General features: G+C 33.0%; 1 long non-coding RNA gene across 1 annotated transcript in view; it reads left to right on the top strand.

The window, feature by feature from the left end:
* The first annotated feature begins 14630 nt into the window (after window positions 1-14630).
* LOC106645209 (cytochrome c oxidase subunit 7C, mitochondrial) overlaps window positions 14631-24777 on the top strand; it is a 91281-nt gene continuing 81134 nt past the window's right edge. Inside the window, exon 1 of the long non-coding RNA XR_016293312.1 lies at window positions 14631-15001. This is a non-coding gene — a long non-coding RNA (cytochrome c oxidase subunit 7C, mitochondrial). The remainder of the gene's footprint in view (window positions 15002-24777) is intronic.

Here is a 24777-nt window from a genome sequence, read left to right as displayed (position 1 = left end):
GGTTTTAAAAGAACAGATGGGAAAAAACGACACATGAAATGTCACAACATTAAATCAACAGAATGAATTATTGTTTTAAAAGCTTAATAGTGTTTGTCTATTGAATTACCGTCTCCTGAATTCTGTATTTTTGTAAAAAAAGTCCACAGTTAATCAAGAATTTCATATTTGGGTAAAGTAGACATGAACCAGAAAGAGATTCATCCATAATGTAAAAGTTTAATCATCAAGTTAAACAAATAATGGTCCTTCAGAAACATATAGTGAGTAAGGGGGAGAGAATAGACAGAGGGGGACCTATGATCAGTGACTTGAAAAACCCTATACTAAAAATGAGGTATGCCTTGGGTACCAAATTACATATATTTTTTAACATTTCAAATGGTAAAATATTCTATTAATAAGTATTTTTTGGGGGGGAGGTGGAGGGGTAGCGAGGGGGAGCTAAGTGGGTGCTGAGGAGAAGAGGGGGAGCGGGGGGGAGTTTACTCAAATATAATTTGATCTAAAATGACGTAAAAACAAGCAAATGACTATGTGAATCGAGGGGGAGTTGTGCGGGGGCTGAGGGGGAGCGGGGGCATTGGAGGGGCTTAGGCTTAGACTCGCTGTTGTTAATACAACCATATATTATAGAGATGTATACACACACACTTTTACATATATATATATATATATATATATATATATATATATATATATATATATATATGGCACTGCTGCTCGTAAAAGGTACGACACATAACGGCGTGTATAGATTATATATATTATACCTATGGCCTTTACTCTAAATTAGCATGAGTGCACACAATACACCTTGCGCGTGAGCTCTACGCCCTACACTTATGTAAGTCATAGTATGGCAGCTAGCAGACCATACAATATTGTATTGTCACATCTGATGTAGTATTTACATGAAATCCAAGCATCTCTATTGAAAATAACCACGTGGTTTTACCACGTGGTAAACCACATAGTTTTACCACGTAGTTTTTGTCTCAAAATGCCACATGGTTTTTAAAACCAGGTGGTTTTGTAGTACCACGTGGTTTTTTCACCAAGAAGTTCAATAGTTTTCACAAATATAACCTTCTTCTTTCTAGTTCTATTGATAAATTTTTTTCTTGTCTTGTTATATACTATCGTAATAAATACTTGTACAAACAGTTTTCTGAGCGATTTCTGTTCCTCTATTGAAAAAAATCACGTGGTTTCACCACGTGGAAAAACCATGTGGTAAGCCACGTGGTTTTATATCATAAATCACGTGGTTTTGTTTCAAATTAACACAGGGTTCTAAAAATCACGTGGTTTTATTACGACTATGTGGTTTTTTTAAAACCATTCGGTATTTTTAGACAAAACCACGTGGTTTATGATATAAAACTACGTGGTTTACCTCAAGGTTTTTCTACGTGGTAAAACCACGTGGTTTTTTTCTATTTTTGAGAATATTGGATAAGACAAACAAACATAGCAAATAAGGTAATCTTTATTTTATATTTAGAAGCTGCAATCAGTTCATCAATCACAATAAATATTTTTCTTACTACCTCCCCCGAAAGTTCGAGTTTTGGTGGCTGTAAATAGGGACGAAAGCCGATATTCCTTCTCTATCGATGCGACATTTATATCGCATAGAGGGGTCGGGAGAAAAGCTCCCTGCTCCTTACTTTTCTTTGCGTGAGAGAGAGGTAGAGAGAGTGAGCAGCAGTGCAAATGTTCATTAGTATTAAGTATTTACCTACGCAGCGTTTATTAATTTTTTTTCAAGCTGTGAGAAAATTTGGAGCACGTGTCGAACTAGAGTGTGATCATAAATTTGTCGTGCAATACATGTTATCTCTTTTGGTAATGTGTAACGTAGTTAATTTCTAACCTAAATCTGAATATAGAAGCAATCGTAAGATGATTGTTAAAAAATCTCATCAAAATCTAACTCTTGACTTTTGCAGCAACCAATGCCGAGAGTCGAAGAAATAATCATATTAGCGTATAAATGATTGAATGCTGTTGATAAGCAAAAATAATATTTATACGACATCATTTAGTACCTCATAAAATTTAAAGGATTTTTAATAAAATTAAATTGTTTTGACCGACTTTTTCGCATTTCGGGCCTGTTAACATCCACTAACCAACAACCCTCACTTCACTTGGGTCGTAAATGTTATTGGATGATACAGGCTCTTTACTTTTGCCCTAAACATAACCTACCACTACTGAAGCTAATTATTTTCTGATTGTTAATGAACCACAAATTTTTAGCCGAAGCTGCAGGAAAAACAGTATACATTACACGGAACGTCACTTAATAATGCGTTCCGGCGGTTTACCCCTCGGCTTCGCCTCGAGGGGCAACTTCACCGCCGGAGCGGAGAAGTTGTCCCTTGTAATATAATGTACTATGAATTACATGTTGTGTGTAGTTTAAAAATCTAGTTAACACATGTTAAAGAATGATGTTTCTATATTTCAGAGTGTCTTTTTTGGGTTTTTTGTGTCATAACAAATGTAAAAGTACAAAATAATCATACACTTCAGTTTAAGTTATAATTAGTTTAAGTTAATTAAATTTCATATATAATATTTAAAAATAATATATTACAGCGTCTTACATTATTTTATGGATAATTATATAATTAATTAATATGGTACGAGAATCACGTGAATTGTCACGTAAAAATCTCGTGATTTAAACTGTGATCAATCACACGATGCATAGCATGATATTTTATTTAAATTAACGTAAGAAAAATATTATATTGTAATAAGTATTACAATTATCAAAATTATGATAATGATTATCATGACTAAGATAAGTACGATTTTACTTGTAATTACAATTATTATCGTTCAAAACCAGGATTATTAAGATACATGTACGTAATTAAGACTATAATCATTATTAAAATAATTATGTGATAATTATGATTATTCTGATTTTTTAATTATTGTGATGATAGTAATATTTATAATAATAACAAAATAATAATAGTAATAATAATAATAATTATAATAATTTCTACAGTTACGACGGTGGTAACAAAAGTTATGATGATGATGAACATGCTCATTCTTTTTATGATTAAAATGAGTATGATAATGATAACAACGATTATGATAATTATAAAATTATGAAGATACTAATTACTATGATTTTTTTATAGTAATAATAGTTATTCTAATGAATGAGATGAATGCAATTGAACGAATCACAATGATAATGATGATTGTGTTTATGATTGAAATAAATGTTATGTCTATTACAATATTTATTAAGACTGAAATGCACACACATACACGCGCGGGCGTACAATGACTATGATAATGTTTATGATTGCGATGATTGTAATTATAATTATAGAAATTATCAATAGTATTATTGTTCTAATCGCCATGATAATCATCGCCCGATACTAAAAATCCATATCAATCCATACAGTTTTCTTTATTGGGCGTAATTATCGTCATAGTTAACATCATCTTTATCACAACAATCATTATCGCTATTAATATGACAGTCATTGCATTTGTTTTCTTAATTATTATCATAATCACATCAATAGCCTAAATAATTCATCCTGATCGTAATCACTACCATCTTAATTGTTATTACAGTCATCTCAATTATCATACTCGTTATGTAATCGTCACGACCATAAACATCACCCAATTTTCATTATTATCATAACAATCCTTATAAAAACTATAACCACCAGTGTAATCATCTCTATCTTCATTATTATCATAATTTTGATAATTGTAATACTTATTACAATATGATATTTTTTATTGCGTAAATTTAACGAAAATAACGTGTTTTATCACGTGACTTTTTCATGATGTGTAGCGTAACATTTTGCTCGAAAATATCATGTGATGCATTGTGTGATTAATCACAGTATAAATCACGTGATTTCTTACGTGACAATTCACGTGATTTTTGTAAGTAGGATATTATACTTTGAAAAAAAGTTTGCCTCATATGCGAACAACGCTAATGCTTAATTATTAACTATTGGAGATGTGTGGACTAAGACGCTGAAGTCATAAGATGCAATAGTAAAACAATGAAAAATTTTAGTCAAAGATGTTTGAAACATTCATGTACGAATCGCTTAAAATTTTTACACTTTTCAAAACTTAGTTTAAAAATAATCACGTCGTATCTTGAAGGAAAAGCAAAATAAATCAAAAAATAGGACTAAAGCTACATTATATAATTGATAGTCAACTGATTTTATTATTTTCACAGAGCTTTTAACTATAAATTATTTATACACTTCCAAACATTTACTTACGTTATGATTGTTACAGACCATTATATATACATCTTTATTTGTACTATACATATTATATATACATAGTTTATCTATAATTAACTGAAGCATGCATCTTTATTGTAGACACTGTTGTACGTGCTGCGCTTGGCAACAAACTTTTGTTATTTGATCTGTAATTAGGTCCACCTACGGTCCCTTAAGTATATAATTAAATGAATAAATAATCTAGAAAAGGTATTGTAAACGTGGTGCTTACAGGAGAACAAAAATATTAAGATGCACCAAATGAAACGTATATTATTGATATAAATACTTATACTGCTATACGAATTAAAGGTACGCTGTTGAAAAAGTTATTAAATTTAATAAGAATTTTATTAAATTTTATAAACTCTTACGATGTATAGGTATACTTAATCTACAGAATTAATAAAAAGTTTAATGATACAATAATACAAATTAATGACATTTTATAAAGTTTTGCCGAAAAATTTTCAACGGTGTACACATCAAGAAAAATATAATAATACTTTTTAAAAAATAATCACAATACTATAAATTTCGAGCATAAACAGCAAAGAAATGTACGGAAATCGTGCCAAATAGCTACATTTTGTTTACAATATATTATATAAGACATTATTATTTTAATCTTTGATAAATGATTAGTATTGAATATAATAATCTCCAAAATTATGATCATTTATACAAAACACTTCTTGTTCTTCAAGCTGTAAAAGATAAATATACAGATATGAACAGATTAAGAATGATTGAACAAATTGTAGCAATCAATTACTATTACAATCACTAAATTATATATTATATAAGAGTATAGATAAGTGATCTGTTGGGAGTGAAGCGGGAAAATGACTATACGAAAGTATTTAACATTTTCCATGATAAAACTCTATAGGCAGAGCTCTTTTTGATGCATACGTCCAATAGTTGCATTGGCCCAGTATACACAGCAAGGTTGGGTATAAGAGGAAAAAAGAAAAGGATTTGAACACGTTTCGTCCTAGATCGTTGGCGGGACTCATCAGTGTGGCTGTGCCAACGATCTTAACCATAGACGCTGGTGTCGCAGGATGGAATTTTTGCGTATGATATGCATTCACATACCACGGGCGTATGTATGATGGAGCAGAAGGGCTGGACAAACAGTGCAGGATGTTGTGCAACATTATTATACGTCGCGAGTCTAACTCTGATCCAAGACTCAAATATTACTATATTCAATTAGTTAAAGCACCCTCCACTGTCATATGATATAGGAGTAGAGATAAGTGATCTGTTGGGGGTGAGGCGGGAAAATGACGTATACGAAAGTATTTAACATTTTCCATAATAAAACTCTATATGCAGAGCTCCTTTTGATGCATAGGACGAAACGTGTTCAAATCCTTTCCTTTTTTCCTCTTATACCCAACCTTGCTGTGTATACACTGAGAGAAACCTAGCGCGTGATCCGTCCTTAAGGTGGCGCGGTTGAGCTGCCGCTTGTTTGGAACGCACGGGACACCAGACTAGCGCGTCAGCTGCACCACTAGACTGGCTTGAGCGTTGAGCTGTTAGGCTAGCGCAAGTACTGCATCATACAGTGTACCATACGTTAAGCATGAGAATAAAATCGTATCTGTATTTATTCGTCGATCAAAATGCGATAAGTTTGAACGCATTATGACTCAGAAAGCCACTTTGTTTCATTTTCCGTTATGAAAAACTTGTTCATTTTCATCAAAAATTTGAAATAAAATATTTTTTACAAATACTACCACTTTTATCATGAAAAAACAAATATTCCAGCATTAGGTGACTGATAACAAAAATAAAATGTTTTCCTTATTATTGTAGCCAGTATACTGTTCAAACAAACTTCATTATATCTTAAATCCCCTGTCAACCCGGCAATACATACTAAACGATTTATGAATATAGTTAATATAGGTAAAAGTTGTTAATTTTTTTAAATTAAACTTATTTCCGTTATTTCATTTAAATAAAGGCAAGAGAAGATTATCACTTACATTATATTAATATAAATGTACTGTCTAATAAAAATAAGGTTATGTGAGTTAAAAAAAAGGTCATTTATCATGACACCACTTCATAAAGTCATCGGAATATGCTGTATACCTTTAAAAGAAGTGGTCCATCTTTCATTTAACGTACATCCGCAGTAAATACTGAAGCACTATACGTTACATGAAATAGTTATAAAAAGAGTAAGTATTTATATACGGGTTGCTGTACCATATACCAAGTGCTGTACCGTATGTTTGACTGGCTGACGGACTATAGATACATTTGGTAGCTGCGCTATGTACAGTACGTAATGACGATCCACACTGGACGCTCAGTCGGCCCAAGTGGTGCAGTTGATGCGCCACTGATGTAGTCAAGGGCTGCTTGGTTAATTCGCACAACGGCTGTACTTGTGGAGCAGCAGACGCGCGAGTTCTTTCTCAGTGTACTGGGCTAATGCAACTAGGGGTAAGTGTACCTATCTGCGTGCTCTGCCCTATTACCGTGGATTTTGAAAAACTGATGATTACTTGCTTAAAATAAGAAATGTTTCATATAAAATAATTTTTCAATTTTAATAATCTATAATGAAGTTAATGTAGATGCAATTCAAACAGAAATATTTGTGTATATTTTGAGTAAATAATTATTTTCCACGGTATTCGGTACAACACGCTCATTAACTGATTGTGTACGCATTTCCGCGGTGAGCGTACGTAAACATAACCCTATACTTACAGAACGCACGACAGTTAACGCGTAATCAATTAGTAGGTAAGCACGTCGATCTAACGTAACCAAGATGAAGAAAACTAAAAAAGGGAAGAAAGGCAAGAAATCGATCGAAATAAAGAAAAACAAAAAGTGTTACTCTCCAGAGACATTAAAATTAGCTTTGAAAAGTATCTATTCTGGAAAATCTATTGCTGAGTGCTCAAAAATCTATAAGATTCCTACTAAATGAATGAGCAAGTACAAAAAAAGTAATGTATTTTTAAAACAATAAATAAGTCATGTAGAAAGTGTAGGTGAAATTTGCATTTTTTTTTTATATTCCGCAAATACAACTTTCTTCACCCACGGTAATACGGACACGGTGATTGGGACATCCGCGGTAATACGTACACGGTAATAGGTACATAACCACGGTAATACCAGCATACCGTTTTTATTCGTTTTAAAAATATTCTACTGCAGTTTTTAGATTCATAAAATTTTTTTAAATATTCCGTAAGAGATTATGTAAGATTTAAAAAAAAAATATTCCAAAAAATTTTAGTATACCATTTTTTATGGTGCATTTAAGTTGGAATTTTCAGTACGTGCCACGGAGATAGGTACACTTACCCCTATTGGACGTATGCATCAAAAGGAGCTCTACATATAGAGTTTTATCATGGAAAATTTTAAATACTTTCGTATATGTCATTTTCCCGCCTCACCCCCAACGGATCACTTATCTCTACTCCTATATCATATGACAGTGGAGGGTGCTTTAACTAATTAAATGTACTAAATTATATTGTTTTTTTTGGCAGTCTAAGTCAGTTATTCTTTTAATAAACTGGCTTTTTCTTCTGCTTTTAAAGATTTTGGTAAAAAGGCATTAATTTCTTCCAAGTGTTTATTTGTTTTTCATTTTATTAATAACAAAGAAAAGCTCATATAAGTTTGTATCTAAGAATTGACATAAGATCTTACTTAAGATCTTATATAAGTTCTTATAAATTATTTTTTCCTGGGCATACGTTAGTTGAAAAGCTTACTCTCTCACTTAAGACATTATTATTATTTATTAGTGTTTATTATTACTGTTAAAATAATAATTATCATGATCTCCAAGGTATAGTGGTTGTAAAATGTAATTGATAAGACATAATTATGTTTTATGTAATAAATAATACTTTTGATGTTTTTTGCCATCCAGAATTTTTTACTGTATACTATTCTTTCTATCCTTTATTATACATACGTATTAAAGTATAAATCATACATAAATAGTATGTCTCAACAGTCGTGTAGACTCTTATGCCTTACCATCTATTATAAAATTGCGAGAACAGGATCCATAAAATCAAGTTGTATAACTAAAGAGACCCTCTAGTGGATCATACAATGACGGATATTAAAAAATGTGAAGAGTTGGTACTCAAACATTTCGTAAACAATCGCTTGATATTTCTATTACGTAGATTAAAAAAACGTATCCTTGCGCAATAATCGGAGTCTATAATAAGGAAGTATATATAGCTTTCTAGTACGTTTAGTTTAGTTTAGTCAATTAATGTACAGAAAAAATATAAAGGTCATTATCTAAACTAATAGCATTCCTTGATGCCTTTTGAGTGGAATCTTAAGTTAAGGATTCTATAGAAAAAAACACGTGGTTATACCACGTAGAAAAACCATGTGGTAAACCACGTAGTTTTATATCATAAACCAGGTGGTTTTGTCTAAAAACACCACATGGTTTTTAAAAAACCCCATAGGTTTAGTAAAACCACGTGGTTTTCAGAACCCTGTGTTAATTTGAAACAAAACCACGTGATTTATGATTTAAGACCACGTGGCTTACCACATAGTTTTTCCACGTGGTGAAACCATGTGATTTTTTTTAATAGAGGAACAGAAATCGCTTAGAAAATTGTTTGTGAAAGTATTTATTACGATAGTATATAACAAGACAAGAAAAAAATTTATCAATAGAACTAGGAAGAAGAAGGTAATATTTGTGAAAACTATTGAACTTCTTGGTGAAAAAACCACGTGGTATTACAAAACCACCTGGTTTTAAAAACCATGTGGCATTTTGAGACAAAAACTACGTGGTAAACCACGTGGTAAAACTATGTGGTTTACCACGTAGCAAAACCACGTGGTTATTTTCAATAGAGATTTTATGCATGACTCAAAAGTAACACTAACGGCAATGAATAAAGAAATAATGGAAATAAAACAGCAAAAAATAAGGAAATATTAGGAATAAGAGGAATAACAGCGGGAATAAGCGCAATAACGTAGTGATATACCATCAAGGTCCGTACCATATAACTTTTTTTTGCTGTGCAGGCCCATGTTATAACATAGGCCCGCGAAGCTAAAAAAAGTTATATGGTACGGCTAATACCATACTTTTTTAGAAACATCAGGCTGATAGCCCCGACAAATTCTAAAGCCCAAGGTCGAAACCACATGTAGTGGACGAAGAGATAAGGCCCGAGGCCTGGGGGGGTCAAAACCTTAACCAGCCGCCACTCTCATCAGAATTCGATCCTTATGATTCGAGGAGATCCAATACATTTTGATCATATCTCATTCTGGTGAAAAGTTTTGTTGGTATTTAAGAAGTGCCCAATATAGTCTATTTTTTGATCCAGCGGCTACTTAAACCAATGGATAGAAAATAAAAAGTTGTAACCTGGAAGTGCCATTTAAGGCAGATTCAAATGCATCTTGTACCTTCGGGTCGATTTTCGAATCGACCTTTAAAGAAACAGACCCCATATAAAAAAACAAAACCAAGCCACAACTTTGCCAATTGATTTTTTTACAATTTTTTATTCCCCAATTAAAAGTTCCAGCAATTTTTGGATTCGGTAAAGGTGAGGAAATGGCCTTTCTGTACCAATCATCTAACGCTCATTTAACGCTGATCGTATCTTTAATACTTGTCTAAGATAATAGATGAGATATTGTAGATACGATTATAGATAAGATCATAAGATTACAATATCGATATTTTTGATGGTCGATTTTAGGGTATAAGATGCATTTTTATCTTGCCGCAAGTAGCACATTTAGAACTTGTGTTTTCTATTTATTGGTTTAGGTTGCAGCTGGCTTATAAAATAAACCATTTCGCACTTCTTAAGTACCAACAAAACTCTGTATCAGAATAATGTATGACTAAAATATTCCAGATCTCCACGATTTCTGAGGTTCTTTAATTCTGGTGAGATTGGAGGCTGGTTAAAATTTTGATCACCCTCGCCTCGGGCCTCAGCTTTTGGTCTGTAGTGGAATGAGCCTGGCGTCATGCGTCATTTGCCAGGTTCATTCCAGTTCGTGTGATTTCGGCCTCATTTATAGAGATATAAGGATAGAGTGCACTTATTACACATATGTACGTAAGGGGGAGTGATACGGGAGCTATTCACATAGACATTTTTTGCTTATTTCATTGTGAACGTTCACATTGAAAAGGGGGTTCCACTGTTCCACTAAACTCAAAGTGAGTGAACAGACTGAACAGACTTATACCTCTTTTTCCATCAGGCAACAAAGCCTATGGTCGCAACTATGTTGACTGACAGAGAACACAGTATAAAGGAGATCGGGGTAGTCTGGCCACCCTAACTTTATCACGTTATTATGAACGACTACTTGATTGTAGAATAATTTAAAAAACACAAATAAAAGGGGCCGGATGTGTAGAAATAGTATCCAATTTGTTGAGTTATTCATTTATTATAAATGTAGTTTAAATATGAAAAAGTGAATGTGTCTCAAACTTGCCATTTTACCCAGGGCCGGGGTAGAGGTGGCCATACCCCGGGGTACAGTGGCCATCGACTTAAAATGTTATTTTAAGTGTTGCTACTAAACTTACGTCTAAAAGTTGAAAATTTATGTAAATTAATAATTACTTACATAACAGATCGATAAATAAATATGTATATCGACATAAATATTATTCTGTCAGTATACACATAGAATAAAGAGAAATATATATTTTTCGGTAAATCGTAATTGCAATTGGAATTCATTCCAGCCTTTATTTACAGTTTTTCTCTTATACTTACGCACCATCACTTATTTTTATTGCACCTTTAATACCGAATTGACTTAAAATATGACTAGTTACTTAAGTACTACATAACTTTCACCTGTCACTGTTTGTTTTGTTTTGGCTATAAGTACGATTAAAAAGTTTAGGTTAGGATCCGCAGATTAGCAGACTGACTCAGTATTGACGTAAACAACAAACTCGATGGCCACTGTACCCCGGAGAGATGGCCACCACACCCCAAAATAGGACTATTTTAAATTACTTATAATTATATTTCTAAATAATATTTGGTAAAATAAAAAAAAGCAGATTGTAGATTGAGGTTTAAACTTTCAATTTGTGTCAATTTTGAATCGATTTGATGTATTTTTCGCTTCAGGCAAGTTTAGTAATGTAGCTGTTCCTCCAAATTTTTTAACTATCAAATTTAATTATTTAAAAATTTAACAAAAAGTCATTCTATGGTTTTATTTTATTGGGGGCATATAAGTAGAGATATATTTCAATAAAAAAAAAATATATTACATTTTTATCCTAGTTAAATGGTTGAATATATCTAGTGGCCTGTTTACCCAGGTGGCCACGATTACCCCGGTCTCCCTTAGGTCTGTTCAGTCTGTTCACTCAATTTGAGGAGCTGTTCACATAGACATTTTTTGCTTAATTCAATGTGAACGTTCACATTGAAAAGGGGATTCCACTGTTCCGCTAAACTCACATTAAGTGAACAGACTGAACAGACCTATACCTCTTTTTCCATCAGGCAACAAAGCCTATGGTCGCAACTATGATGACTGACAGAGAACACAGTATAGGTCTGCTCAGTCTGTTCACTCAATTTGAATTTAGCGGAACAGTGGAATCCCCTTTTCAATATGAACGTTCACATTGAATTAAGCAAAAAATGTCTATGTGAACAGCTCCTGAGTTTAGCGGAACAGTGGAACCTCCTTTTTAATATGAACGTTCACAACGAAGTAAGCAAAAAATGTCTATGTGAATAGATTCACGGTAAAAGAAAGAGATGGTCGCCAAGTGTCCTCTCCATCTCTTTCTAGCTGAGCGCTGTGATTGGCTGCAGACTTGTGAAGCTAGCGCCCGTAAATATTAAATATTGGTATTTTGCAACCATTTGAGGCTTAAACGATTCCTCCTCACTTGCGGATTTATCCTCCACTTGAATTTTTATTTGCGGATCAATAGTTTGCGAGATATCTGCAAAATAAAAAGTCGAAAATGGGCGCGGCGCTAGGAGATGAAATCTATTATTACAAGTAGTAAATAATGCTGAAAATAAATGTTACCCACATCATTCGATTCCTCCTCACTTGCGGATTTAGAAAATGTTAACGTTTGTTGAGATTAATGTTATAAACATCGGAAATAATGATTTTATTATTTAATGAAAACGTATGGTAACCGGTCCCCTGTTTCGTATGTTCCAGTTCCGTTCTCTTTGTTCAGGCGCCAAAAGTAAAATTGTAAAGTCTGTAAAATCATAAAAAAAATTTACACAACAAAAAGGGAGAAAAACAATGAATCGTTCTTTCTTTACAAGCGGATTCTAAATAAAAACTATGTGATCTAATAGATAAATTTTGTATAAGTATTATTTATTATGATAAATTTATTAACGGGACTATGAGGCTCTTTTACCGTCAAGCTTGAATCAGATGGCGCCAGGGCACGTCGCGGCTGTCATACTTACACACCGTCAAATTTACAGTTGTGTATTGCGTTCGTGAGCCTATCTGTGTAATGAGCAAAGCAGAAGACATAACCTTTGTAAATGATTGCTGTTGTTTGCAGACAATTTTTGTTTGCATTTACGTTTAAAGATAGTAGGAAAAATGAAGTGCAGTGTAATATCCTGCGATAAGAAAGTGAAATTTAAATTTTCTTCTGATAGTGTGATAAAAAAAAAGTGGCTCGAAGCAATTGGGAGACCAACATTTTTGCCGCTCCCAAGTCATGGCTTACCTGTCCACGAGTTCTGCTTTTCTTTCACTGACTCTTGCTCCTTTCCCTTTTAAAAGCTTTTTCAATTCTGAAACTTTTAAGCTCCCATAATATTCTTTCTTGTCTTTCTTATTCATTTCAAAATTTAAAATATTGCGCTTTACCACTACACTTTAATTTCCTATGTACATACAATACTGAAAAGTAATGTTGTGTGAGTGAGACGGCCATGACAGCCGCGACGTGCCCTGGCGCCATCTGATTCAAGCTTGACGGTAAAAGAGCCTCATATAGGTATATATACATATGGATACAAGTAATCAGCTTGGCATTTGGTGGCTCAAAGCAAATTTCTGAAGGCAGCATCCTTTCTAATTTACCTTTTCGGTGGACTCTAGTTTACTTAAATTAAAAAATGTCAATACTTGAGTACTTTTTTTTAATGTTGCAGTAACGTTACTGCAGCTGTGCTGAACAAAAAATAAAAACAAAATATGTGTTGTATCAGTAAATGAGGTTAAGTTATTATAAACATACTCTGATTTTTTTTTTCACACAAAAAATTGAAAGAAAATAAGTCAACCAATGAACGGAAACAAGAATAATAGACATTTCAAGTTTGGTAAGGCATCATGTGAAACAGCTGGTTAAGCTGGCATACTTGAAACGTTGATTTCAAAAGTATGTCTTGTCCAGCTGTATATTTCTTTTTTATGGACTCAAATATAGAATGTGGCAAGTTACCAAAGTTAGTATACTGTCAATGAGAATATCAGACATGCCAAGCTGATTACTTGTATCCATATGTATATATACCTATATAGTGCCGTTAATAAATTTATCATAATAAATAATACTTATACAAAATTTATCTATTAGATCACATAGTTTTTATTTAGAATCCGCTTGTAAAGAAAGAACGATTCATTGTTTTTCTCCCTTTTTGTTGTGTAAATTTTTTTTATGATTTTACAGACTTTACAATTTTACTTTTGGCGCCTGAACAAAGGGAACGGAACTGGAACATACGAAACAGGGAACCGGTTACCATACGTTTTCATTAAATAATAAAATCATTATTTCCGATGTTTATAACATTAATCTCAAAAAACGTTAACATTTTCTAAATCCGCAAGTGAGGAGGAATCGAATGATGTGGGTAACATTTATTTTCAGCATTATTTACTACTTGTAATAATAGATTTCATCTCCTAGCGCCGCGCCCATTTTCGACTTTTTATTTTGCAGATATCTCGCAAACTATTGATCCGCAAATAAAAATTCAAGTGGAGGATAAATCCGCAAGTGAGGAGGAATCGTTTAAGCCTCAAATGGTTGCAAAATACCAATATTTAATATTTACGGGCGCCAGCTTCACAAGTCTATTGGCTGCTGCTCAAGGGGGTATTCTGGCCGTCAGCGGCAGTTACTGGGTCCGTACCATATAACTTTTTTTTGCTTTGCAGGCCTATGTTATAACATATAGGCTGATGTACTGAAAAATAGTTACATGGTACGACCCCAGACATAGGTTATTGCCTCTTGAGCATCAGCCAATCACAGCGCTCGGGTAGACAGAGACGGAGAGGACACTTGGCAACCATCTCTTTCTTTTACCGTATCGCTGTATTCAGCCTCTAGCGCACTCTATCCATATATCTCTATGGCCTCATTGCTTGTGAAGAGGCTTGTTGAGAAAATTCTGGGAACAAACGATTAAGTTTATGCAGTGTTCTCTTTTCTATACCTACTTTTAAGTGGAGTAGCTATACCATTCTTGAAATTGTTGTACATAATTTAATTCAAACACTTGTAAGTCAATAACAATTTTTTGAACATGGTTTTTCAAAGATTTCTGACGCATAATTTAGTGAAACGTAGCTTTACGAAAAGTGCTGTTCGAAGACATGAACATGATCTTGGAGGAGAACCAGGAAAAGTAAGTTTGTATGTTACGCAACGCTCGTGTCTTTTAACCACAGCTTAGCCGTATTTGTTTTTGATGATCGTTGTTATTTACAGCCCGCATTCTTAAAAAAATGTCTATGTATAAAATGTCTTTTATGGTTGTGATAGATTGAAATGAAAATTACTTATTTTCGCAAGATGTTAATGCCATATGAAGATATCAACTTTACTAAGATACAAAAAAAGAAGTAGAATTTTTTTTTAATTTTTGATTTCTCAATGTTATTAATTTGCCCGAAGATAATTAGTTATATTTATTAGAATTTTATGAATATGCTTTGGAGTTCCATTATTTATCTTAATTTCAACTAATATGCCTCAGCTTTGAGTTTATCCATGCATGAATGTGCATTATAGAGAAACAATGACATAAAAAAAATGTCTCTTTTCAATGTATTTAAAGTTATATCGGACCAAGTTCAGATGAAAATAATTGATCTAGTTATAGAGGTTCATATATTGTTACAAATTCAGTTTGTGACTAATGCTTGAATGGAATTTTCAAAAACTCAGTACATCAAAGTAATAAATAAGTATCAGTTATCAAGCCTGTCCCTATCATCTTGGATATGTGTCATAATGTGTTGAGCAACGACAATGTGAAGTACAAGTTTCACCAATTATTATTAAAATTAAAATTAATTTTTTCATTGAGTTTTTTATCTAAATATGTAATAAAAAAAATTATCAATTTTAAAGTGTCATTAATAACGTAATGAAATTCGTCATTTTAATTATCATCAGTTACTATTTTTTTTGTCTTTGTGAAAATTAAGTTGAGAAATATTTTTCGTTTCATTATTAAATAACAACAACCAATAGTTTTTATGAAGTATTAATAAGTTATAGTTACTATTATCAGTTACTTATAAATGTACGTTAACTGATGACTAATAATATTTATTAGACCTAGCCTTTTGGATTCGGAAACTTACTTTTGTTTTCATGTTATAATTTGAACAGATATGTAGCTACGTGTGTACTTAAAATTAGTACAGACTTTTATACTGATCTTCACATCTTGTTACATCATCAACACATTGTTTTGGTTACTTAAGTTATTTTTTTTATTATCACTTCAAGATAATTGTTTAACGCTTCTCTTATCATATAGGCCTAGCTACCTATATCCTCATTAGTAAACCAGCTAATCCTGTCATTTAGATTTAACTATTTTGTAACACCACATAAATTACCCCTTAGCATTCATGTAATATATACTCAAAGGTTTCATTTACTTTATTATAGAACAAGCAGAGCCTTTTTCCCTCCCTTAGAAAGTACTTATTTTCTACCATCTATGTCAACTTAGCACATCGAATCGCAGATACCATAATAAAAACACAGAGAATGAGTAAGGTAAATGTACCCAACGTTGGCCATTTTAGTAGACCAATTTCTAAAGTACTCCATAAATATAAAAAAAAAAAAAAAGTAAAATTTCCAGTTCTAGTGGGGATTCTTTTATAGTCATAACACTATTTTAAGCTGTACCAAAAAGAAATGATTTTTGGCATACACAAAAAAAGCTTTTATTTATTATTTGACATGATGGAATGTTTCATTTCTTGGCCACTGTAGAAAAAACTTGTCCCTGTGGCCAAAACTTCAAGTCCCAATAACTGGCCAGTCGTATGAATTGTACGCAATTAACATTGGCCAGTTATTAGAACACACTAAAAGTGAGGTTACGTTGACAGATGTCCCAAAGTCTGGCCAGCCGACCAAAATCGCTTTAAAGAAACACTTGTTTCTAATTTTTTTGTTAAAATATTATCGAGACAACTATTAACAATGAAGTTAATATAATTTTTAAGCGTAAATATTAATAAAAAAATTTTTTACAGCTGCACAAATTCGTGCGAATCTTAAAATTGTGATTGTGGCCAGTCTTTGGGACCAATTTTTTGGTGGCCAAGCATTAGTACATTTACCTTAACTAATTTGTAGTAAATTTTTTAGTTTAAACGTGAATTTTGTGGAGCTTTGAAATAAGTGTCTATGATTATTAGACCATCCAGGTTACAAAATTTCCGGCAGGCAAAATTTTAGATGTAACACGTTTTCGAGTGTGCTAATCACGGGAAAAATACTTAAAAATTCGAAATCGGCCCTGATCATTGTAGAATTGCCGTTTTTTGCAAAGTTTTCAGAAAAACGCAAATATCTCGAGATCGCTAATGCGTAGCGAAAAACGGGTTGTGCCATTCGAAAGAGCGCAAAAAAATGCATTAGAAGGCACTTTCATCTAGATTTTGACAAGCTCAAAATCTCGAAAAAAACAGTCGTGAAAATGATGCAAAAAAAAGGCTGACAGCGAGAGGAGAGGAGGCCCGCTATAGCTGGATCCTCACCGTTCCACCGCCTGCTCGGAAAATATACATATATCTTTTTTTTATCATAGTGCTTTACGTTCGGCTCCTTTAAAAAGCACTACTGAGGGCACTTAGTACTTGGGAGAAGGAAGGGAAGAGGGATGGGAGGCCTCCCATTACTGAGAGGGGGTAGGGGGAAATTAGGCAATTATGCTGCGAGAAGGTCGCCTAAACCCTCCTGGAGGAGCATTGCGTGGTAAAAAAGCACATGTAAAATACACAGAGGTACTTGCTCGAAAAAGTCACACTGGCCGGGAATCGAACCACGGTTTCCTACGTGCCAATCCACGACCTAGCCGACTGAGCCACCGTGCGCTCAAATATACATATATAGTGATGAGAGAGAGGCGGTGGAGGAAGCCACTGAAGTGTGCTATATATGTGTGTATATCTATGTTTGGAGAGTCGCGTTGCGGCTATGGCAGTACATAGTAATAAAGAACGCGTATCATTGTTTTGTGTACAATTGTGGCTCAGTATCCATCATCAACGAATCCTAGATTATGCACGAGGATTGTTTATTGAATAAGCTTCTAGAAAAAACCAAAGAATCACACGTAATGAAGTGTGTTGTAAATAAGACGCCAGTTTTTAATATGAACAAAATAAGCTAAGTGGGTTCAAATTCGTTCTGCTGTTTTTTCGCAAATCACAAAAAACTTTCAGTTGGAGCCATTTTTCGAAATTTTTAAACTACAACTGTAATAATTTGAAAACTACACGTTAGCTGCAAAATACTTTGTTTTATTGCATTTCTCTGTATGCCCCGCATCGTGAAAAGACGTGTTAGCTTGATATCAAGATATATATATATACATGTGTGTGTGTGTGTGTGTGTGTGTGTGTGTGTGTGTGTGTGTGTTGGCATATCTGAGCGTATTAGATGTAGCCCAAGTGTCAGCAGGTTTCAATATTGCACCTGGACAGAACACGACAAAACTCGATATTTATGAAAGCTTATCTTGCAAACAATAAGCTATTCAATAAATTACAATTAGTGAGCTCCGCGTCAATAGATATTGTTGCAAAATAATTTAAAAAACGGCACTTTTTCAGTTATTTTGCAAGAATCCAAAAACTGAGCATTTTAAAGAAAAAATTTTAATGCAAAAGTTGTTCTGCGAATGATTGTAGGCAGGTATGAGTTTTTAAACATATTGAAAAATCGTTATCAAGTTGAAAACACACCGTTATGTTGAAAATAAGAGAAAATCAAAAGTATTGATAAGTACGCTTTAATATATGCATATATATTTAATGAAATTTGGATATAACATAGATACTAGTACTGTTAACAAAATGCTTCCGGTCCGGTTTCTCAAAAACAAAATGGCAATCTATTGCAAACTTGTTAATTTAGAACCTTGAAGCGCTTCTGTTATTGTCAAAAAACAAATTTGTTAGTAACAAAAAACTCATTTTGACGTGTTTATTACATGCGAGATAATCTTTCATTAGAATCGAGTTTTGTCGTGTTCCGTCCAGGTGCAATATTGAAAACTCTGACACCTAAGCTACATCTGATTCGCTTGGATGTGCAAACTGATATCAAGCTTTCACGATGCGGGCAAACAGAGAAATCAAATAAAACGAAGTATTATGCAGTTAACGTATAGCTTTTAAATAATCACAGACCCAGTTTTTATCTTTTATTAAAGTCCAAATTTGTCATATTCCGTCCAGGTGCAATTTTGATGGGTTTCAGCTCCTCTGACACCCAGACTATTGTATCGACTCACCTCAATGACAGTTTTTTATCTGGCTCGCTGAGGACTCATCAGAACGAGCTGCCTTTTAGAATATCGTCATATAATTAATAAATGAATGACACCCAGGTATCATTATCAAGATACTTGATATTTAGTAAGTGCACTTTTTTTGATAAAACAGTACGGAAAAAGTCCATGAAGATAGACAATGTGATGTCATCAGTTGTCAGCCTGGTCAGATGTTTATTTATCAGTTTGATGACGATTCTTTCAATGAAAACTCGCTCTGACAAGTTTCCATTGAGCAAAGTAAAGAACTGTTACTAAGGTAAGTCGGTACAGTAAATCATATGCATGTCCTTAAGGTATCCTACCTGGGCTATATGCATATATAAAAAATTTCGTTGTCTCATGACCGAAACCTAAATACAGTTGAGTGCATTACAGTCTATAGGCAGCTACATGTAGCTGCACTCGACTACATATTTATAGGTGTATAGGTATGTATGTACACTTATCTGAGCAGAATTGGTATGGTAGAATTAGCTTCGAATCATATCGATTTTCCGAAAATTCTGACTTACCTGAAAAAAAAGGGTAGTTTTAATGTATGGTAAAAAATTGATAAAGAATTGAACACATAGAAATGTCAGTGAAAGCCTCACATAAATTGCAAAAACAGCTAAATCATGTATTTCGTTCCTACAAGAAAACCAAAGAATCGTATATTAAAAAAGAATCATGAAAAAAATATGCCCAATTTTAATACAAATAAGATGAGCCACAATGGGTTCAAATTGGTTCAGCTGTTTTCTCGCAAATGGCAAAAAACTGCCATTTCGAGCCATTTTTCCGTAACTTAGTAGCTTGCGTTATATACAATATTAAGAGCTGAAATTCTATTATAAGATGGATATCACCCTTAATATACACATAAAATTTTAGTTTGATCAGTTTTAAACTTAGCGAACCGCAGCAAAAACCGAAAAAATGTCCTCTCGAAAAAGGGTCATGAAAAAGTTGTAAGCCAACATAGGTTCATTTTTAGAACTTATTTCTCTTTGACTATATTTACTCTTTAATAGTTGTTGGTTTTCACCTTAGAGCATATACTACTGGAGGCGGCATTCAGTGAGAAAAAAGTGTAGTCAGGCAGGAGGAATAGAATGACATGCTCTCTCTCTCTCTCTCTCTCTCTCTCTCTCTCTCTAGCAATGCGTTTATTGGTTACAGCGTCTCTGTAAACATAGATGTATGTGAACAGTAGTGTAAGATGTTGGGAGCACGCGTATATCCTGCTTTCATCGGCTAATTTGTACATAAACTGAAACTAAAGTGACGTTTTTTTTTTTTTTAGTTAACGCTTTTATCTTGTTTCTTTCTTTTAATAATACATTTTAATATTATATCAGTACTTATGCGCATGTTACTGTTCCTGTACTTCACTCAACTCTAAACTGTGAGGGAGATTTTCATTTTTGTTTGAGGTGAGGTTTATCAAAAAGAAAAAATAAGATAAAAGCGTTAACTAAAAAAACGTCACTTCAGCTTCAGTTTGTATACAAATTAGCAGATGAAAGTAGGATATACGCGTGCTCCCAACACCTCACACTACTGTTCACACACATCTATGTAACCAATCAACGCATTGCTAGAGAGAGAGAGCGTGTCATTCTATTCCTCCTGCCTGGCTACTCTTTTTTCTTACATAATGCTGCCTCCAGTAGTATACAATGGAAAAAAGTTGGAAGTGACGCTCACCCAAAATCCCTCTAGCGGCTCACCCAAGTTATTGGTTTGACTGTTTTCTCGGTTTGGGTGGGCAGTTCACCCAAGACAGGGAAGCAGCAGCACCAAGTCCTTGGGTGAGCAGATGCTGCAGTTTTTGATTGAACAGCTTGATTAAAATACTATTCACTACTTGTACACGTAAATAACTCTTTTAATCATTATGTATAATCATATATATCATTTTTTTATTTTAATACATATGGGAGACATGCTAGATATGTAAATTACATATTTTGTATGCATAAATAAATTACATACAAATTTTTTTAAGCTACAAGGCTGTACGCTCGATAAAATCAAATTATGAAGATATATTAAAATACAATTTACAAACTATGCACATTATAATTAATCGTAAATAAAAGTAAAAAAATGTTTACATAGGAAAATAAGTAGGTTACACCAATAAGTCTTGTTTCGCATACTCTTGGGGTTAAAAATGATTTTTCACGTGCTTTCAATCGTTTAGGATTTTTTTTTTATTTATATGGAACTAATTTTCTTTGATTCATTTGTTAATATCATTAGATCAATAAATTGCATACGTTAATATTTACGTACCTACAACTTTTTTTGTGCGTATTAAAAGTGAATCAGAAATAATTCCTATGATAAAATTTGCTTATGATCATAATAAAAAATATCTTTAAAATTGTTTGTTAAAAAGATTTTATTCACCAAGGATGAAACCAATTTAAAATTACAAAAAGTATTTTGTTACAACATAATGAGTATCACAAGCTTGAATTGAAAAACAAGTAGCTACTTTTGGTTCATCCTTATACACTGAAAATGAAATAGTGTACCTGCTCAACTAGAGGTAGAGCAGTTGTTACCTCGCTCACACTAAAGCAGAAGAGGCCCAAGACTAGTGCTGTTGCTGCGCGAGACTTGGGCAGCAGCTGCACAAGTCGTATGGTGTACGTGTTGAGCAAACTGCATGGTGCAGCAGCAACGCTAGTCATGGGGTATTTCAAGAAAGCTACATAACAATATAAGGTAAAGTACCCTCTATTCGGACTCATAATTTTAGGTAATCCACTATTTCTAACTTCACAAAGAAATTAGCTGTTTTTACGAAAAAGACGGTTGACATATAGATAATAAAGTAATTTTTCTGTCACTTGAAAAAAAAAAGTTCTTTGTGACCGTGTGATCATTGTTTAAAATAGTTATAAAGATTCAGTCTCAAAACCCCTATATTCGGACAATGCATTTCTAAATAGTCCGAATATAGGTCCCGTTACGACGTAGGGACCATAATCCGGACAGTTGTGAACATTGAGAAAATGAGGTTATGGCAGATCTTTATGTACAGTTATATTTTACTTTAATGGCTTTAATTTGTTTAACAAATGCAAAAAACAAATTATTATTATATTTTACTACATTGTATACTATTTCTTTGCACTTGTAAGCTAGTGAATTGCTGGATTATGTGTGTCCGAATATGAGGTACAGTTTGAACCGTAGTATCCAATTTCCGGACAGCAGCCAAACACAAAAAACCTTGATTTGCAAGAAAAAACATTTCTTTTAATGAATTATCAAATTAATACGACATATGTTGTAACTATCCTAAATCAATTCGATTCTATAGATTACAATTAAATTTTTTCATTCATAAATTGTAAAAAAATTATGTAATAATCGCTGCTGTCCGGATATAGGTCTGTACAAAACTTTTGTCCGAATATAGTGTACTTTACCTTACGCATTAAGAAAAATCGGTATAAATTCATAACACGCTTACGCATAAAAGTATAGTGCGTGGTGTAACGCACAATTTAACAGATAATTGATTGATCAGCCTAGATAAATAACAAGGTTCACGCTCTGATTGCACTGCTCACAAGAGACAAGAAGCATCTGATGCATAGAAGGCATGAGTAGCAGACACCTTAAGATGCGAGTGCCACTGACGTACAAATCTGGAATGTGAGCTCCCCTGACTTGTGCGACTGCTGCACAAGTGACTGAGATCAAAAGTATTAGGGTATTTTGTGTGATTTTTGCACGTGCTGTGGCGGAGGATGCACAATCTCATTTTCAGTGTACTTAATTATTTTATTTAAATAGCTTATTTTTTCTACAACGTAAGCATGAAAATGCTCATCAAAAGCCATTTCTCGGTAAATTTTTACATCAAAATAAAAATCATCAGCATGTACTATTATCTTATGAATCTCTCCAAAAATTTAATCAACCAACATTTCAACTGTATGATTTTATAAAAAGTGCTATCTATATCTGTATGATTACAACATCTAATCTGTTCTACATTATTAAAGTAGCTGTTCATCGGTATCGTACACCTGCTTTTGTCAAATTTCCAAATTTAATGTTTTTTTCAATGTCAAAATTATAAAACGTTTGCTCATTTGAATAACTTGTTTTGTAGTGATTGTTTGCATTAAGTTTTTGCTGCCTCTTATTGATTGAGCACTTACTTTAATTTTACGATGATTAGCTTCAAATCGCATGCACCATAAATGGACAGGTGGTCCATTTTTTTATCAATAATCTAGGGTAATGTGTAAATACGTGGAATTTGAATGGTAATGATCCGTATAGTTTTAAATACAACGTGTGATGATTATTGATTAATTTTTTAAATAAATTAGCATCTGGTCTCGTGATGCGAGGAGACATTACTATATCCATGATGCGTCTCAAATATTTATACAAATTCCAATGATCATCATCTCTATCAATTACATCACCAACGAGAAATCCAAAGAAATTAAAAATGTTATGAATTCTGCTGCCGACATTTTCAAACCAGATTTTTGTTTTAATCTATTCGAGGAAACAATTCGAGGCTTATTAACGCAATCGTCGCCAGTAAATTTTAAATTTGCAATTTTCAAATTCAGAAATTCTAAACTAAAGTTTTTTTTTCAAAAATATATGTGTAAATTAGGAACTGTAAATCGTCAGCACACAGATACGGAAGCGTCTAATAGCCATCTGCTTGTGAAGTCGGAAGCATGCATATTTCTCTGTTAACAATGCACAAAACGATCGTGTAGTAGTATCCATGCTATGTACTAACAACGCACGTTGTGCTCAACCATGAAAGTTTGCTTGTTATAAATTTACGAAAGTTGGACCTTGGAATAATGAATTAAAGTAGTTTTTAACATCTACGATTAAGGTTTGTATCACTGTTGACTAAAAAAAGCTCATTTGAGTGTAATTACATTTGCAATAAGTATTATAGATTCTGTTCAAAAGTTTTAGGGTCATTTTCTGATGCCTTACTCTATTATTTAATAAATTAATCAATTACAACATTTAATGGTAATTACACAAATCTAATATAAATTCATATAAAAATTATTTTTTTTAATAGTTAAAATTTTATTTGTTTTAGATTTTAAAAATGAACCCATTCATTGTGGGAAAAATAAAAAAATACTCTTATAAGCTAATATTGCACAAGCACAAAAATGCTGTTTTACGTATTTTATTATCACTTACAGGCACATTCATAACTTTATCAGCCATACTTAGTTGTACTGTCTTACTTTTCACAGACATCTACAATAAAACATCAACATCAATATTTCAGTAATTTATGCTGCTTTTAACATTCCTTCATTTTTTACGAAATATACCTTTTCTCAATCAGCAGCAAGTCTCAGCAATCAAACATTAATAACACATAATAAGCACCAGGATACGTCGTCAGAAAATGTAAACAACCACTAAAATATTTGAAAATAGCCTATAAAACTTGATTGCAAGTATGATTACACTCAAATGAGCTTTTTTCAGTCGACAGTGATACATACCTTAATCGTATAAGCAAAAATCTGCTTTAATTTGTTAATTTAAGGTCCAATTCTCGTAATTTTATAACAAGCAAA

This window comes from Copidosoma floridanum, unplaced genomic scaffold, assembly GCF_036245765.1.
Source record: "Copidosoma floridanum isolate Cflo_tuat_1 unplaced genomic scaffold, Cflo_Japanese_pri ptg000028l, whole genome shotgun sequence".
NCBI lineage: Eukaryota > Metazoa > Arthropoda > Insecta > Hymenoptera > Encyrtidae > Copidosoma > Copidosoma floridanum.
Note: the sequence above shows the minus strand (reverse complement) of the source record. Positions and strands in the feature narration are given on the sequence as shown.